We start from the raw sequence: 6,755 nt of genomic DNA, 5'->3' as shown, positions 1-6,755 counted from the left end.
CCTTCCTACCCCTCACCCTCTAACTTAACCCACTACTGAGATGAGGCCCAGAACTGTGAGAAGGCATGGGGCCTACAGACTGTAGAATTTGAGGCCCCTGTCTATGCTGGTTGAAGCAATGAAGATGAACGTGGCCTTGTGCCCAAAGGCCACTCCTCTAATGGTCAGGCCACTGTACTCTGTAAAGTGAAGAATCTCTGTCCATTATTTACAGATGCAGATCTGAACATCTGTACCCCAAATGCCAGGTAGGTACCGCTCTGGTCAAAGATTAGTGACCAAAAAAAAAAAAAAAAAAAAAAGATTAGTGACTTCACCTCAAAGTTGGCTAGCTGCAATGTCTTGAAGTTCTTCAACTTGTGTAAGTCCCAGAGCTTGACTGAAGAGTCATCAGCTACTGTGGCTAGTACTCATTCTCAGAAAAGGCAATGGGGCGAGAGTGGCCAGGGAAGTTGTCCACATTGGTACACTCCTTCAAGTCCCGGATCTTGATGTGGGAGTACATGGTTCCTATTCCAAAGATGAGCCCATTAGGGTGAAACTGCTCAGAGGTAAGAGAGCAGCTGGAAATCTCATCTGTCACCTTGGTGAGAACACGCCCAGTCTGGATGTCAGAGAAGGCCCAATACTGATCATCAGAGGAGCTCAGGAGATAGTCTCCAGTAGCATGGAGGCTGAGGCCTGTCACTGAACTCTCATGAGCCCAAACAGCCTGTACAGAACAAATGTTCAGTACCGACCAAATCCTGATAGTAGTATCAGGGGACACAGAAAACACCAATTCCTGAGAAGGATTGAAACACCACACTAGTGACCTTCTTGGTATGGCCTTTGAGAGTGGCCAGGATTTCCTCAGTATTCTTATCAAAGATAACAACATTTTAATCTGCCCCACCAGTAAGAATCTTGTTCATGTCTGAGGGACACAGGCCCTGAGTGAGAATCCCAGGAATACTAGCACTGTGTAGCCTACATGGGATGCCACCTGTTGGTACTTGCTGAGCTCTTCAGCTCCTGAGAACAGTCTTTCCTTTCTTTGTCTTGAAGCTTCAGGATAATCTCAGGGGTCATTCCCACAAGCTCACCCAAATCCATGGGGTCTCCTGTACCCACAACACTGGGCTGTGAGCTTGACATAGCCTGTGGTACAATAAGGCCAGCCTGTGGTTTCAGAGTAGTCAGAGCTTCTGGAGCAGCAGTGAATTCCTTAGTGAGCCAGCAATGACTCTGCAGGCAGCATCGTGCTGGTACAGCTCCTGGTGGGTTGTCTGTAGCTGCTGACTAAGAGTGAAGTTGTGCAGCATGACTGCATCCCACTCATCCTGCAATGCTTTCAGAATGGCTGGGATGCTGGTGGCAGAGGGAGGCTTGGGCTGAATTGGGTGAGAAACGCTCGCACAACTGCTTCACGTGGCTGTGGGGAGGTGGCCAGTGGCGCACCTCAGCTTTCTGCAGCTAGCCAAGTGTTTTCTTCCTAATTCTACTGCTTTCTGTATCATTTCTTACAGAGACTCACACTCTGGAGTAGCTACTTTGTGCTTAAGCTGGTGATGGGACATGATGTAAAATTCAGAAGCAAATCTATAGACATAATTAATGACCCAGTAATTTAAGCAACACATATAGTCCATGAGGTTTCTGACTGAATCAGAAAATGCTAAATAGTAATTAGTCCAAATGTTACATTACTATCCCACAATGCAGACACCCTTGTGCCACTCTATTATCACTGTATTGGATTCTGTTATTTGAGTAAATAGGGAAGATTTTCTAAAAGACTTTATTAAGATTATCACTATTATAGGCCATGTGTAGTGGCACACTTCTTTAATCCCAGCACTCAAAAAGCAAAGGCAGGTGGGTCTCTGAGTTAGAGGCCAGCCTGATTTACAGAACAAGTTCTAGGACACCCAGAAATACACACACACACACACACACACACACACACACACACACACACACACACACACATAAGCCTATATTAGAAAAGATAGACAGAGAGAAGGGAGGGGGGAGAAAAGAAAATTCGTATTTTTATTTGTGAAAACCATGGAAAATGCCCTAAAGTTATAGTCAACATTTCAGCCAAAGGCTAACAATACAGCCCCCGAGTGTCATTTTGGTTGAATAAGGAGACACTTAGTTGCAGAGTCTAGACTCTCTCACACTTTAATACAAATGTAAGATGTTTATCAAAAACAAAGCTAAGGAACCATTTTTCCTCCACATATTTTTTTCTTCTTTTAAGTTCTTCACAGAAGCTCTGGAAGAAATTCTGTATTTTTTTCCTAGGATCCTCATAAAATATTCTTCTTATAAATCCTCAACCTAGGGACATTATACTTACCAGTTATGCTACAGTTCAATGGTAGTAATGAAACCATCCAGACTTCTGATAGCACTTTACAAATGAGGAAAACATCAGTTTCTATAGAAGAAATTATTGTTTGATCAATTTTAACAATGCCCTTTTTGACAAGTGTATCAGTAAAGCTCTAGCTACTCATAGCATAGTAGCAGGAAAACTTGGAGGCCAACCATCTTTTTATAGCTGAATGGTGTACCTATCAGGTCAAGACCTTGATGTTATTGGGCAATTACATCTTTAACTTCAAACTAGAAGTTCTAGTAGCACTGCTTCCACTGCTACTAGGAAATGGAATGGAGAACTGCTGGATGACAGACTTCTCCTGGGAAGGCACAACACGTGTTTAATCACCCCAGACCTAGAACTCATGACAGACCAAAGAAACAGTTGCCCCAACATCCAACTTGGTTAACCAGTGAGGTTTTAGGAGGTTACTAACAGAAGTACAGGTGAGAGGTAACTTAGTAGGAGTAGAAATGATTCAAAAGCAGCTACATTATTGAAAATTCACCTTCCCAACATGAGTAAAGGTTCACAAAAGCTACAACTCTGGAACTTGTCTGTGACTTCACAGTCCAATAATCTCTTCTCTCTGCAATTCTGCTGGTCAGAGTCTCTTTCCCTCTACTTATTCCTTTTTATACTACTGGAAGAATACACTTCCTTTTCCATTCCTGTGGTCAAAAGTCCTCCAAGTGTTGAGCATTGAATACACACAGAGACACAGACCACAACCAGACACACACACACACACACACACACACACACACACACACACAGAGAGAGAGAGAGAGACTGGTTTATATGTTGTAGCCTTAACATTGAGTAATTTGGAATGTATCCTTATTTATTTAGAGGTGTAATAGTTAAAGAGGTAATTAACATTAGGTTGTTAGTTTGGGTCCTAATCTGCTATGGCTGTTATCTTTATAATAAGAAAACTGAGAACAGACACAAACAGAAGTAGGGAGCTACAAAAACAAAAAAGAAGATCATTACCTATAAGCCAGGGGTAAAAGTATAGAACATACCTTTTCTTTATAACCCTTAGTAGTCAGTCCAGCTGACACTTTGATCTTTGACTTCAAGCCTTATAGAATGTGAAAAATAAATGTATTCAAGTCAGTAGTCTGTGGCACTTTGTTATGACAAGCCTGAACAATTAATGCATTATATAAAATAAAACTGTGGTCTGTTGGTAGGTAAACAAATGTATTATCATCTTATCATTAACATTGTGCAAACAGGTCTTGCTTGTTTGCTTGGTTTGATTTTTGTTTTTTAAAAGATTTGTTTACTTATTATATATAAGTACACTGTAGCTGTCTTCACACACACCAGAAGAAGGCATCAGATCTCATTACAGACAATTGTGAGCCACCATGTGGTTGCCGGGATTTGAACTCAGGACCTCCGGAAGAGCAGTCAGTGCTCTTTACCACTGAGCCATCTCTCCAGCACCCAATTTTCATTTTTTGTTGCATAATTATCACAGTTTTCTCCGTAAGGCTGAAAATTATAGCCTTTGAATAATGCAGGGAGAAACTACTACAGAAAAAAAAATCTGTATGACATAAGTCCATAACTGGAAGAAATATCTATTAAGAGTAAGATTTAATTGGAAAATTAGAATTTAGCATTATATTTTTATACTTAGCATCAGTTAAAATATCATGAAGCAAAATAAGATGTTTCTCAAACTTCAGAATTCAGAGCAGTTTTGTGGTGCAATGAAAATAATCCTATGAGGAAATAAGGTTCCTTCACTCACCATTCAGTCAATGAATATTTATTGAGCTCAGGATCTTTACAAATCTTTGATCCAGGCACTGCACATGCAGGGGTGAAGTAGTAATTCTTGGCTCTTCCTTCACTTTATTGTCTTGAGATCTTTTTTTTAAATTGGTTATTTTATTTATTTACATTTCAAATGCTGTCCCCTTCCTGGTTTCCCCTCTGCAAACCCCCTATCTCATCCCCCCACCCCCTGCCTCTATGAGGGTGCTCCCCCATCCACCCACCCACTCCCACCCTTACTACCCTAGCATCCTTCTACGCTAGGGCAATCCTCTAGCTGGATTCCTCTAGCCTCATAGCTGGAGCTATGGGTCCTTCCATGTGTACTCTTTTGTTGGTGTTTTAGTCCCCGGAGCTCTGTGGGGTCTGGTTAGTTGATATTGTTGTTCTTCCTATGGGGTTGCAAACCCCTTCAGCTCCTTCAGTCCTTTCTCTAACTCCTCCATTGAGGACCCCATATTTAGAAGCTGGAAACAACCCAGATGTCCCTCAACAGTGAAATGGATGCAGAAAATATGGTACATTTACATAATGGAGTACTACTCAGTTATTAAAAGCAGTGACTTTGGGCTAGAGAGATGGCTCGGCGGTTAAGAGCACTGACTGCTCTTCCAGAAGTCCTGAGTTCAAGTGTGGCTCACAACCATCTGTAAAGAGATCTTCTAGTGTCTGAAGACAGCTACAGTGTACTCATATATAATAAATAAATCTTTAAAAAAATGACTTCATGAAATTCGCAGGCAAATGAATGGAACTAGAAAATATCATCCTGAGAGAGGTAACCAAAGAACCACATGGTATGTGCTCACCGATAAGTGTATATTAGGAAAAAAGCTTGGAATACCTAAGATAAAATTCACAGACCACATGAGTCTCGGAAGACCAAAGTGTGGATGCTTCAGTCCTACTTAGAAGGGGAAACAAAATAATCATGAGAGGGAGGTTACCTGGGATGAAAAGAGGAGGGAAAGGGGAAAGGGGAAAGGGAACAGGATCAGGTGTGGGAGGAGATGGTTAGAAGTACAGAGGGTCATAAAATTGAACAGAAATAAGTAGCCCTGGGGAATGGGGAATTGGGGTAGCCACTAGAAAGTCCCAGATGCCAGGGAAGCAAAAAGTTGATATTAGTTGAAGTACCCAACAAAGGGGAGATAGAATCTGTAGAGAGCATATCCAGTGGATAGGCACAGCCCCCGGTTGAGGAACAGGGCCAGCCAGCCATCTCAAAAAATTTCACCCAGAATGGTTCCTGTCTAAAGGAAATGCAGGAACAAAATGTGGAACAGACACTGAAGGAAAGGTCATCCAGAGGCAGCCCCACTTTAGTCCTAGAATTCCGTTCAAACAAAACTTCAATAGCCATTATTATTCAACATGAGGCCCATGTCTGCTTCATCTTCTATACTAATTTCACATGGCTATTATATCCATTCCATCTTGATAATTGTTTTTTCAAGCAAGTGTTCTGAACCTGTAATCTTCTGGAGATTATAATCTATGTAATATGTAGCATATAATAAGCACATTCCCTTGTCAGTAAAGAGCTGAAAGTCACATGGAATAATCTAAAACTAGTCCAAAAGATTCTAATCATTTATCGGTTTTTGAACCCTCAGGCTGCTAAAGACAAGCACATAAATTACAAAACCTTTTAGAATTTGGTTTTAATTACTCCCTTTTAAGAAATGTGTCACATGCTTAGCAAGATAAAATGTAGATCTTAAGTTTTTAATTTAATGTCTGTCTGTGGTAGACACAATCTAGTGTCCATCACCATCTCAACTTGGATCTCACAGTATCCTTAGCACCAACTATGTGCTCAAACCTAATCATTAGTACAACATTGATTGTCCTTGCTTCACAGACTTATGGTAGAATTGTACCTGCATGGTATTCCTCCTTCCTTCCTATATCCAAGGGAAATGTATAATCAATTTATAAGACCCAGATTGAAGTCTACCTCCTCCCTAAAAACTGTGCTAATCTCTTTGACACTCAATATTGCTTTTCATTGAGATTCAAAGATATGTTACCTTCAGCTGGGTGTGGTGGCACACACCTTTGTTTTCAGGACTAGGGAGGCAGAGGCAGGTGGATTTCTGTGAATTCAAAACCAGCCTAGTCTACATAGTAAGTTCCAGGACAGTTAGAGCTACATAGAAAGACCCTGCTTCAAAAAGAAAAAAAAAAAACCACCACCAACAACAACAAAAAAAACAAAACAAAACAAAACAAAAACCAAAAAATATATTTTATTTTTACCATCCATTAATTGATTACAATATTCTGTCTTAGTTGGCTTGATACTTGTTTCATATTTCTAATTAGATTGTTATAAGGCTTCAACCATTTTGGCTTTGTAAAATTTTGTTTTTTCCATGATGAAAAATAAGCAGTATAGGCCTTTGAAGTTCTGAAGAAATATATAGACCCCCTCACTAGAAAAAAATAGCATATTTAAAACTTTAGACTGGGATTTGAAAAGTCCTTAATTAGGATAAACCATTCTTAACTTTCTACACCTGGAAAAAGTGAAAGAGTAGAAGTAAAAGAGGTGAGTTTCATGCCATCCAGGTTTCACAAAACCTAG

General features: G+C 40.4%; 1 pseudogene; it reads right to left on the bottom strand.

The window, feature by feature from the left end:
• LOC116895546 lies at positions 1–1,319 on the bottom strand (annotated as a pseudogene).
• Between the last annotated feature and the right edge of the window lie 5,436 nt (positions 1,320–6,755).

The sequence above is a fragment of the Rattus rattus genome, chromosome 3 (genome assembly GCF_011064425.1).
Source record: "Rattus rattus isolate New Zealand chromosome 3, Rrattus_CSIRO_v1, whole genome shotgun sequence".
Classification (NCBI taxonomy): Eukaryota; Metazoa; Chordata; class Mammalia; order Rodentia; family Muridae; genus Rattus; species Rattus rattus.
Note: the sequence above shows the minus strand (reverse complement) of the source record. Positions and strands in the feature narration are given on the sequence as shown.